We start from the raw sequence: 12395 nt of genomic DNA, 5'->3' as shown, positions 1-12395 counted from the left end.
ATGGATCAGTCAATGGATTAATTAATTCATGGTCTCATGTTTGATGCCTAAGTGCCTCCAGCTTTAACTAAGAATGGAGGGTAGCATTAAGAGGAAAAAGGGGAGGATGTGCATAGGGCCCAGCTTCTACCAATTCACAAAGAATTACACTAACTAGTGCTAACCTAATAGCACTATAAAAGTTGACCTTAGGAAAACCTTAAGTCACCTCCTCTGATTATTCAAATCTTAAGGGCCTGTTTAATAACTAGAAATAAAATTGAAATAGTATCAGAAAATCTGACTCATGAATCTTTAGCACCTGCTTTTAGATTTTCTTTGCTATATGCAAATCTATCAACTTTTTTATATGAAAAATCTTAAGACTTATGCAAAATATCATAAACCCCTTCCACATGAGTCTTTTTTGGTGGGGAGAGACAGTACTGAGGTTTGAACTCAAGGTCTTGAGCTGGATAGGCAAATGCTCTACCACTTGAGCCACCTCTCCAGCCCTTTTCACTTTAGGTTTTATTTTTTCAAATACGGTCTCTCTCTTTTTCCCTGGGCTAGCCTGAGACCACAATCCTCTATGCCTCCTATGTAAATGGATTATAAGTGAACCACCAGGCCTGACTTGGTTGTTGAGATGGGTATCTCTTCGAACTTTTTGCCGAGGCTGACCTCAAACTGCAATCCTCCCAATCTCCACCACACCAGTAGCTTGGATTACAGACATGGCTACCACACCCATCCTTCTATATGCTCTTAAGTTCTCAATAATAATATAATTATATCTATTATACAAACATATACCTTAAATGTCTATATTAATATATAAATCAATATATATATACAAATACAATTACACCAGAATTACAATCTTTTAAAGAACCTATTTCTTTGTTTTATTTTTGGTTTTCTGGGGGTTTTTTGGCAGTGCTGAAGTTTGAACTCAGGGCCTCATGATTGCTAGGCAGGCTCTCTATCACTTGAGCCACTCCATCAGCCCTTTTTTTTCATGAGTATTTAGTATTTGTGAAATAGGGTCTTGAGAACTATTTGCCTGGGCTGGCTTCAAACTTCGATCCTCCTGATCTCTACCTCCCGAGAAGCTAGGAGTACAGTAGTGAGCCATCAACACCCAGCTAGCAATTCATTCTTATGTTATTTATTCATTCAACAACACAAGCAACTTAAACATTGCTAGTAATTTAAAAGGGAACTGTTGCTACTGAAAGGAATCCTAAGGATACCAGGGTGTGAATTCTACCACTACCTCCTATCAGCTACATCTTTAAGTCTTAGTTTCCAGAACTGTAGAATAAGTACTACTAGCACGGAGATTAAAATCAGGAGTGGGATATGGTGGCACACACCTGCAATCCCAGCAGAGGATGGTTGAGTTCCTGGCAGCCTGGGCAACAAAGCAAGAACCCATCTCTAAAATAAATAAAATAAAATTCCAAAATATAATAGCGTCTGACAAATTAGAAAGCACTACACAAATTCAGGTTTATTTATTACTACACTAAGTTTTTCATTAAGAAAAAAATCTCCCTGCAGATTGTTTACTAGTAACAACAGGGAAAACAGCAACTACAGAGCTGATAAACTAAATACTTGGACTAAAATAAAAGTCACTAAAAAGGGGCAAATGACATTATGTGTCTGTGGAGACTATATCCTGGAAAGGAAACATCACTTTTGTAGTATTCTAGCTCAAGATAATAACCTGAACCTGGCAAGTCAGATTGAATCAGACAAACCCAAATTTAAAAACTTTCTATAAAATAACTGACCTGCATTCTTATGAAAGATAAAGAAAGGCAGGGCTGGGGATGTAGCTCATTGGCAGAATACTTGCCCAGCATGTGTGAGGTCCTGGGTTGGATCACCAGCATCACAAAGAATAAATAAAAGAATGACTAAGGAACACTTCCAAATTAAACTAAAATAAGTGATCAATTTGACAAAACTAAAATATAAGATACATATTAGATAAAAGTACTATATTAATATTAATTCTGTAATTTGATAGTGGTACTATGATTACCTAAAATAGCCTATTCTTAGGAAATACATCATCAGATATTAAGAGGTAAAAAGGCATGCAAACTATTTGTCAACAGTTTTTTTGTTTTTTAACATTTAATGTTGACTTTCTTTATTCTTTAATACTCTTCCTTTCTTTTTTACTTCCGCTTTCCTTTATTTTATTATTTTTATATTTACTTCTAAGTGTATACACTGTTTGGGACACCTTCCCCTTCCTCCCCACCCGAGTAGTTTTCAAAATGAAATACATAATAATGTATGTGTATCTTATAGAAAAATATGGCAAGATGGCAAAAATTGGTGAAAATGGGTAAAAAGTATGCAAGAGTCACTATTTTTTTCACAACTTTTCTATAAGTTGAAAATTATTTCAAAACAAAACTTTGAGAACAGGGTGCTATCTTCCAGAGGTTTAACTTAAAATCTCTAAGCTATAAAATTTTAAAGTACTGATAAAAAGCTCTCTGCAAAATTACTACAAAGTTCCAGGTAATTTCACAATCAAAAGTTACAGGACAGTCAGGCGTGGTGGTACAAGCTATAATCCCAGCACTTAAGAAGGCTGAGGCAGGAGGATGAGAGTTTCAGGCCAGCCTGGACTACAATACAGAGATCCCGTCTCAAAACATAAAACAGAACAAAGGCCTGGGCATGTAACTCAGTGGCAGATTTACCTAGCAAGCTCCAGGCCTGGAGTTAGATTCTCAACACTAGGGGGATCACCAAGAAAGCATGGTGTCATGGGCAAGCACCAGCAAAACCAGCAGAATCATACCTGCAAAGGCTTCAGATGTCAGAATTATCAGTCAAAAAGTACAAAGTAAACATATTTAATAGGTTTCTAAGAAATAAAAGTAATCTTCAGCTACACCTGGTGGAGCATTAATCCCAGCTACTGAGGAGGCATAGAGGGAGGACAAAGAGTTTGAAGCCAGTCTGGGAAATACAGCAAGACTTTGAACATACACACAAACACACACAAAGACTAAAAACATAAACATCATCTTGAAAATATGATCAAGAATAGGAACAAGACTACCCAAAAGAGGATACACCAGGGAAAAGGGATGTGACTCAGTAGTAGAACAGGTACTTAACATGTGTGGGGCCCTGGGTTTGACCGTCCCCCCCCAGGAACAACAACAACAAAAAGAAAGAAGAAACTGAATGAAACATCTAGAAACAAAAAGCATAGAGTAAATGAAAATTCTAAAAACCTAATGAACATATTAAAACATGAATGGACCCTGACCACATTGTTAAGTGAAATAAGCCAGACACAAAAGGACAAATACTGTATGTGACCACTTGTAGTAATTTGAATAGTCAAAGGCAGAGACAAAAAGTAAAGCCAAGTGTAGTAGTACAATCCTGTAATTCCCAGCATTTGGGAGGCTGAGTCCAGGAGGATCGCAAGTTCCAAGCCAGCATGGACTACACAGAGAGACCCTGTCTCAAAAGAAATAAATACAAGTAAAATAATAGTGGTTGCCAAGGGCTGGGGGAAGGGGAAATGGAGAATTATTATCTCGCGGGTGCAGATTTCAGTTTGTGATGATGAAAAAGTGCTGGAAATTACTAGTGGTGATGACTGCACAATGACATAAGGTACTTAAATGCCACTGATCTGTAGACTTAAAAATGGTTAAAATGAGCCCAGTGCCAGGGGCTCATGCCTATAGTCCTAGCTACTCAGGAGGAAGAGATCAGGATAGTGGTTCAAAGCCAGCCCTGGACAAACAGTTCTAGAGACCCTATCTCGAAAATACCCACCACAAAAAAGGGCTGGCAAAGTGACCCAAACAATGCAGTGCCTGCCTGGCAAATGCAAGGCCCTGAGGTCAAATCCCAGTACCACCAAAATAAAAAAAAAGGTTAAAATGGCAAATTCTATGTGATATAGTTTTTAACCCAATTTTTAAAAAGAATGGAAGCCAGGCATGCGCATCAGCACACCTGTAATCCCACCTACTGGGGAAGTGGAAAGCCAAATTTGGAGGCCACCCTAAGCAAAGATGGTGAGACCCTATCTCAAAAACAAAATTAAAATAAAAAAAAGGCTAGAATCCAATCCTCAACACTGTAAAATATATGGGGTTCTATACTAAAAGGAAATTGGAAAAGAGATTTAATTCAATAAACTGGTAGAACAAAGATGAAGAGAACACTATTAACTTTAAGAAATGGCACTAATTATTCAGAATACAACACAGAAAAGTAAAGAAGTGGAAAATATGAAAGACAGGTTAAGAGACACGAAGGGCAGTGTAAGAAGATCTAACATACTTCAAATACAAATTTCAAACTAAGCATGCTAACATATGTCTGTAATCCCAGGACTCCAGAGGCAGAGGTAGGAGTATCTGGAGTCCTAGGCCAGCTAGAACTACATAGTAAAAACCGCTGTCTCAAAAAAACAAAGGCTGGGATTGTAGCTCAGTGGTACAGTGCTTACACAGCATGCACAAGGCCTCGGGTTCCATCCCAGCACTGGGGGGAATAAAATAGCCATTAAGAAGCAAAGAACAGATTACCTATAAAGGAATGACAATAGCAATTACAGTGGCTGTGAATTTTTCAACAGCAATAAAATACAGAGGAGAATGAAGAAAATCTGTAATGAGCAAAGAAAAACTAGAATATACACTCAGAAAAACCATCTTCAAAATGAGATTAAGATAAGGGTTGGAGGCATGGCTCAAGTGGTAGAGCAGGCCACAACTCCTGAGTTCAACCCCCAATTCAGCCCTCCCTCCCCCCTAAAAAACAATTTTTCTTGTTCATTAAATATATACCCCTATATAAAATATTTAAATGTCAGAAATTGTTCAGCCTCCTATGTCCCACATAGGATTTGAATTAAAAAAAAAAAAAAAGGAGGCCAGACCCCAGTGGCTCATAACTAAAATTCTAGCTAATCAAGGGGCAGAGATCAGGACAATCATGGTTCAAAGCCAGCCTGGGAAAATAGTTCCTGGGAAAATAGTTCCTGAGACCCTGTCTCAAAACAACCTTCACACACACAAAAAAAAAAGGTTGGTGGAGTGGCTCAAGGTGTAGGCCCTGAGTTCAAACCTAAGTACTAAAAAAAGAAAAAGAAAAAGAAAAAAGGCCAAAAGTAAAAAATCAGTACAGTACTACTAAACTGCAATATAAGTCATATCATCCACAAGATGAACATACCGTTCGTTCCTGAGGCATCAATTTTAGTTGACAGTACTTTAAAGCACTATTTGCATATTAAACATAGCAGGATGTAAAATTCCTATAAATTAAAAAAATAAAACTTAGAGGCACCAAAGACTTTTCAACTTATAGCCAGTACATTTTGGGCTACATTCCTAGATATCTGAGGGTAATTATCCAGCTCATTTCTACCACTGGGAATTCTTGTGGGATGCTTAGAAAAATCTAAGCATTATTAAAATAAAAGAATTATATGTGATTTTTATTATCTACCAGAAACAATTATATATAACAAAAGTCTATAAGCCAAAATCACTCTTACTATCTAAGGCAGTAAATCTCTAGACGGTTCAAGCTATTTCAACTTAGCCTGAAAATTTTGCTTTAGCCGTTCTAATATATACTTTAAGTATTACTATAGCACTCCCAACTTTTCAAATTACCTGCCCAAAAACGCAAAGGAAGCAAATGTTAAGTCTTACTGAATTCAGTCACCTAGGCTTGTACCTTAAATTCCTGTGCCCCTCCCCCACTCTAAGTGAACCAGGGAGTCAACAAACTTCCCATCTAGACAACTGATGCAATTTCAATAAGTGCTTATGTTAATAATCGGTTTGTATCCTCAGGAGGACTTCTGTGGCTCCACTTACATAACTGACTTAGGCACAGTGCAGCACTATTCTCTTTCTCTAGAAAGCATTTTGAATACAGATATTTGTACAAGATTTACTTACTATATTAAATAAAAAGGCTTTCTCACTCTAGCTACAACTATCTTTCCTGCATAAAGGGAAAGGAAAGCCAATTTCTGCTACTTCATTAAGTCAAAGGCAAGTTATTTATCTTGTTGGCTATAAAGCAGCACCCCAGGCAGCCCCCGCAGTTCACCAGTTCTCTCCTGAGGCTATGGTTGAGAAATACAGCCTTAAATAATTTGGAGCAACTTGTATGAACTAACTGAAAATAGTGTAAACTGCTCCTTGAAATGTGCTGTAAGTATCAACTGTGAAAGGACAAAATGCAATGGTGATGAAAATCACTATGCAACTCCTGCAGAATAAAAGGACAGAATGTACCCCAAATCTAACACAAATATATATAAATAGGTAAGTATTCTCCTCCAATCCCTCAGGTACTGTTTAAGCCAAGAGTTTCAGATTTCACAAAACCATAATCTTTAAAAAAGGGGAGGAAGAAAGCAGCTACCAGCATAGGTTTGCCAACTTGTATTCTGCCAAGAACATAATAAAAAAATTTAATTTTTAAAAAACACTACCAATTACTATCATCACTATTTCATAAAAGAACTAATGTTCCCACAAAAAAAAAAAAAAAAAACTTTAGGAAAAAGATTATCTTTTAAATTCAATAGATTGAGCTTTATGAAAAGCCAACTATATTCTATATTCTCACTTCACTTGGACAAAAAAAAACTTTGTCTTAGACCAACACTACTCCAGCATTTGGAAACCATGGCCTAAGTGACCACAGTTCCCACTCAGAAAAGGAAAGCAAAAGGATATGCCCAAACCAAATGCAAACTTCTCTAACAATGAGGAAATGGGATGTTTGGAGGGATTTAGGGACTCTCCCAAGTTACAAATCAAAAATTTTAACACAATATAATGCAGCAAACTCACCAGGAGGTCACTTTCCCCTAGGCTCTGTTCAAGTAGCCCAGGGGAGCATAGCGCTCTGAGCCTTGCTGTAGAATCCCTTTTCACAATGCTGGAGAAGCTGGGCCTTGAGTCTGAGCCTGCGTATTCCCACAACTTCTGATTCCTATAGATTGTAATTGAGGCAAAACATACAGGAAATAGTCCCAGATCACTCAATCTTGATTTAAGTTAGTTCTATGTGTTTAAGAAAACTGTCCTTTAGTCTTACTGTATTTATAAATGAATTAAAAAAAAAAAAAGTAGTAGTAGTTTAACACAGGTCTGTCAAGTTCCAAGGCTAAGTTTCCTCTACATTCTGCCAGTGATATAAAGATCCACTGTCATCCAGTCACCTTTGTGACCAATGACAACTGAGGAATTTCCAAGACAGCTGGTGGGAGCAAGAGGTGTACTCCCGGGCCATCATTCAGACTAAAGCTAAATGGAACTCCTGACCTTTGTCTCACGAATACCAGGCTCACTGAAACTAAGACAACCAACCCAGACAAAGCACACACAAAACCCCAAGCTTCCACAACACTGACGCACTCTGGACATTCCCAAGTGCCTGTGACATAGTGAAAAACATATTTCTGAAAAATAAAAGGAATGTATTAATTCTCAAGAAGGAAATAAACACTTCCATGGTAACTCAACCTAAAAATAATAAACTCATATTCAAAAAGTTACAATCTTTTGCAAACTATTACAATTCTTTACACATTAATAAACAATTTCTCCTGATTTAACTACCTAAACAGAAAATCACATGAAATTTTATAAATTTACACATCTTAACTGTTCCAAAATAAAACATATAATATTCATATACATTTATATAATAGACTAAAGATAGAACATTAATTAGCAATAAAATTATTCATATTAATCAAAGTACTTCTATTGGGCTGGGGATGTAGCTCAGTGGTAAGTGCCTGTCTAGCATGCTTGAGGCCCTGGGTTTAATATCCACTACTACAAAAAAAAAAAATTATGAGAGCTGTAAGAAACATATGGAATTAAATACCATTTCCTATTTCTACAAAAGGCAGTATTAACAACCACTGTACATTCTTTGAACATTCAGAGGTTCTTCATATTGAAACCAAAATCAAACACAAAAACAAATGGAATACTGTACAGAGATTTACTTCCAAACCCTCACATATCACTTGCCAAACAAACATCCAAAAGAAACAACCAAAAGTGGCTTTAAAGTAACCAAAGTCTGACACTGTAAGCCAAATGAGTCTGAAAGTTTGTCTACCCTGAAACAGTGTAATGATAGCCCAGTATTCTTGCCAGTAAGGGCAGGACAATTTTATTTCCCAATTAGACTTTTAGTGATCAGATTCTCTCTACTCCATCTGAATCTGCAGTGTAAGGAAGCTACACACAGACTACCAAATTCTTTACCCATTGCATAAAATAGTCTACATAGTGTCTTTTCCTTTTCCCTTCTGTTTTACAGATGCCATCTAAAATACAGGTTAGTTGTTTTTTGGGTTTTTTTCTTTCCCCTCTACAATCTCTCTTGGTACTTTCAATTCATAACAAAGATCCATCTAGTTAAATATTTGTATATTCCCTAAATCCATACTTAATATATGCTTAACTCTGACCTAGCTCCTGAACTGCAAAACCACATTTCCAAAAGCTTCTGAGCATTTCTAGTGTTTGGAAGTATGTAAGAAACTTAACACAGCTCGGCATCAGTGGCTCTCACCTGTAATCCTAGCTACTCAGGAGGATCACAATTTGAAGCCAGCCCCCAGCAAACAGTTCAAGAGAGCCTATCTTGAAAATACTCAACACAAAACAGGGCTGGCTGGGTGGCTCAGGTGGTAGAGCACCTGCCTAGCAAGCAGATCCTGAGTTCAAACCCCAGTATGCCAAAAAAATCAATTAATTAAAAATAAATAAAATAAAAAACTCAACATACCCAGCATGGTGGTACCTAACTATAATCCCAACTACTCAGGAGGCTGAGAGTAGGATTGAGAGTGAGGTCAGCCTGTCTTGAATACTATCTCATTCTGCAACTCCTTTGCCACATTTCTGGTAACAATAAATACCACCATCAACATCACCCACACTTAGAAAGGGTAACCTTGTATTTCCATCTTACCCAAACCCTCCTTATCAACTCTTCTCTATGCCCACCTATTAAACCAATTGCTAGGTTCAGTTGAGCCTTCATCCTCATTTCATTACCATTGCCCTTATTCGGTATTTATAGTACTATATTGAAAGTCAGCTTCCCACAACAAAAAAATCATTCTACACACTACACTATTAGACTTCAGTCACTTCTCATTACCTTCCAAATGCTGAACTTCTAAAAACAGCATTCATATATGCTCCACAATCCAGCCCCAATTTCACTTTCAAATGTCATTTCCACTTTCCCCCAAAATGAACTGAATATTCTAGGTAATCTGGTCCACTAACTTTGAGCACACAATGAACTTTCTCACCTCCACATGTCTGTTAATTACCATTCTCTTTATTTGAAAGGCCTTTTTCATCCACCTAATTCCAACCCCTAAATCTTACCAGCTAACATCAAATTTAGATTACCAGTGTATTGGAAGGTAGAAACATGCAGTGGAAACACACAGGCTTTTGTACCAGGAAAATCTGGATTCAAATCGAAACTGTTACCTACTAGCCACATAGCCAAGAGAAGTTACTTAACATATTTGAGACTCAGTATCTTCATTTTTAAAGGATACTTATATGTCCTTGTGAAGCTTAGAAAATGAACAAACAACAATTAGCATAGCACCTGATGCTAAACAAGCAGTCAATAAATAGTAGTATCAGAGCTATCTTTCTACTTTTAATGATTATCTAAGCTAAATATGAGCCCTTCTTCTTTTTATACATATGGTCCCAAAACTACCCACAGGGTAAGTCTTTACATACAGACACATTTCTTTTTGTTCCATTTGTTTTCAGGAGTGTGTGTGTGGTTAGCCCAGACTGGCTTCTAACTAGCATCATCCTGTCTCTCCCTCCTCTGTATGCCACCATACCGAGCCATGTATTTTACACTGTGAATTTTTGTGCAAATATCTTACATCCCCTACCAGATTTAAATTCCTGAGGACCAAAGACTTAATCTTTGCGTCCCATAATGCCTAGCACAGTGTTTCATGAAGTAGTCAATATCTACCTTCAATATTAATTCACAATTTGGAAAAGAAAATTAGTATTCCTAAACAATTCAATTCCTCATGCTTTCAGACACATCTGGGAAAACTGTCAAAATATAAACCTTAGTTATTATGGCTAGGTCTTTATTTTCTCCTGCATGTTTGCCTTACATAGTTCGATGCAAAGCAAATGTTCAGTAGTGCTGAACTGATTTGAGTAATGCAATAAAATTTATAATGCCTGAAAGTATCTGATTTTCCCCAATTTCATTTTTCTTCTATAATTCCTATGATAGTTCCCCTCAAAACACATCATATCTACAGTACAGCTCTGACTCCTTTTCCAGATTTTCTCAATTCCAATAATCCAACTTTACACTCTGAACAATTAAGTACCTCAAATGTCTACGAATCTAGTTTCTATCTAAATCTAAAAGTTGTGCAAATAATCTTCCCTCTACAATTTTTCCCAGGGACTTAAAGATCATCCCCCTTTGCTTGTTTAAGAACAACCCCGAAATAAACTTTCCTTTGCATAGTGAGAGCTCACTGAACTTGTCACTTCAATGTAGTCTCCCTGATTCATGACATTACCTTCCCCTTCCAGTGGTGGGAGGAGAGAGAATGACATAAGTATCCCAAAAATACTACAGTATAAATCCTAACATACGCAGAAGATGAGAAGTCTCATACTGTTGATGGTTTCATGAAGATGGTTTGTGCATAGCTTACGTTGCATAAACACTGGACATGATAATCTGCAGTAAATGCAACCCCTTACTGATCATTAAAAATCACATTTAACATGGAAAGAGCCCTCGTTCCTACAAACCTTTCACCAGAGTTTATTACCGAAAATCTACTCCCTGAAAGTAACTACCAACCATCACTTTCTCCTCCAGGAAACTTTCAAGGTATCCGAGGTAAACACTTCATGATACAAATTTAAACAAACAAACAAAAACACGTCTGCCCACTCGTGGAAATCTCTGCAATGCAGCAACAGCTGTAACTATGTATCGAACCTCTCATGAGAAACCTCCAACAAATTTTTCTTTACAAATTCAGGAAAATGACAGGTCCGAATATGAAAGTAAACAAACTCCAGGAGAAAGGGAATACAGTAATTCTGCAACGCTGTGCGATCAGTTCGTGCGGTAACCTCCGACTGAACTCGTCATACAGCTGTGACTTCGGATAGCCACAGGAATTAGAAAGGCGGATTACAGGAGAGCATCGTTGTTTTACGTCAGCAAGGAAACGGGGGAATTTATCCGAACTCCCCATTTTCCTCAAGAACGCTGTGTTTGCTAAGTGACTTCAACAATAGCTTCAGCAAGTGGGTGAAAACCACTCGAGGCTCGCTTCGCATCCAGACCCAGTTCCGAGCGAGTCCGAATCGGGCCGAGGCTACCCCGAAGCGGGTCTGGAAGGAAAAGCCTCACAGAAGCTCCCGGCATCTACCCAGGCAGCGCCCCACCCTGGAACTGAGGAGACGACACCCCGAGGACCCAAGCTAATTACTGAGCCCGAGGACAGACCCAGAGGCGGCGGGAGTCGGGCACCGGCGCCCGGGCCGAGTCTGCTATCCAGATTCCTAGCTCCATGTTCAACGCAAAATCAAACTGGGGCGGCGGCGACAACTGGGAGAGCAGAAACGCGGGGGTCGCATGGACGCAGGCCCAGTCCATCCCCTCTCCGGAACCCCAACACCAACAAACAGCTCCGCGAACCCTCTCCCTGGCTCCGCCCCGCCCACCCCACAGCCCCGCAACCCACTTCTTCCCGCCCGGCGGCCGAGGCGCAGACCTCAGCGGTCGGAACTCTCGTCCTCGGACCCCGACAGCTTAGCCCGGAGCCCGGAACCCGGGCGAGCAGCGGGGGCCCGGGAGCGCCAGCCCCGGCGCAGGCCCGTGGCTGTCCTAGTCCCCTTCCCCGGCCACTCACCGTCGGCCCGGGCGCTGGGAGGGCGCAGGGCGCGGGTCGGAGGGCCAGAACCTCGGTGCTTTGATCCAGACTGGAGCCCCTGCTCGGAGCCGATGGAGCCTCAGCGGCTGTGCCTACCAGGCCTCTCTCCGGCCCGAACCCTGGAGAAGCACTTCCGGGGGAGCGGGGGAGGGAAGGATTTTGGCACCGGAACTGCTCGCGGGCTGAAGCTGCCAGGGCCTCCCGGGTGGGGCGGGGCGGAGCGGAGCCTCTCGGGCCCGGGATCGCGAATCTCCCGAGCTCCTCGCTAACCCTTTCTGCCCCCGAGGTCCTAAGACTTCCCAGGCTACTGCCTGCACCCTTATTTTAACTGCTCTTATGGTTGTTCCCCTCCAGCCACCCAATTTTATAGACAACGAAGCTGAGGCTC

General features: G+C 39.7%; 1 protein-coding gene and 1 non-coding gene across 4 annotated transcripts in view; one reads left to right on the top strand and one right to left on the bottom strand.

The window, feature by feature from the left end:
* Frs2 (fibroblast growth factor receptor substrate 2) overlaps positions 1-12119 on the bottom strand; it is an 84421-nt gene extending 72302 nt beyond the window's left edge. For all 3 annotated transcript variants that reach the window (XM_074083879.1, XM_074083875.1, XM_074083878.1), the window contains exon 1: positions 11987-12119. The gene's annotated coding sequence lies outside the window, so the exon portion shown is untranslated. The remainder of the gene's footprint in view (positions 1-11986) is intronic.
* LOC141410554 (small nucleolar RNA SNORA73 family) lies at positions 6851-7045 on the top strand. The gene has a single exon (XR_012435400.1). It is a non-coding gene; the product is annotated as a small nucleolar RNA SNORA73 family (small nucleolar RNA).
* Positions 12120-12395: the final 276 nt, after the last annotated feature.

Source organism: Castor canadensis, chromosome 8 (genome assembly GCF_047511655.1).
Source record: "Castor canadensis chromosome 8, mCasCan1.hap1v2, whole genome shotgun sequence".
Taxonomy (NCBI): Eukaryota; Metazoa; Chordata; class Mammalia; order Rodentia; family Castoridae; genus Castor; species Castor canadensis.
The sequence above is the reverse complement of the archived record's forward strand: the minus strand, read 5'-3'. Positions and strand labels throughout refer to the sequence as shown.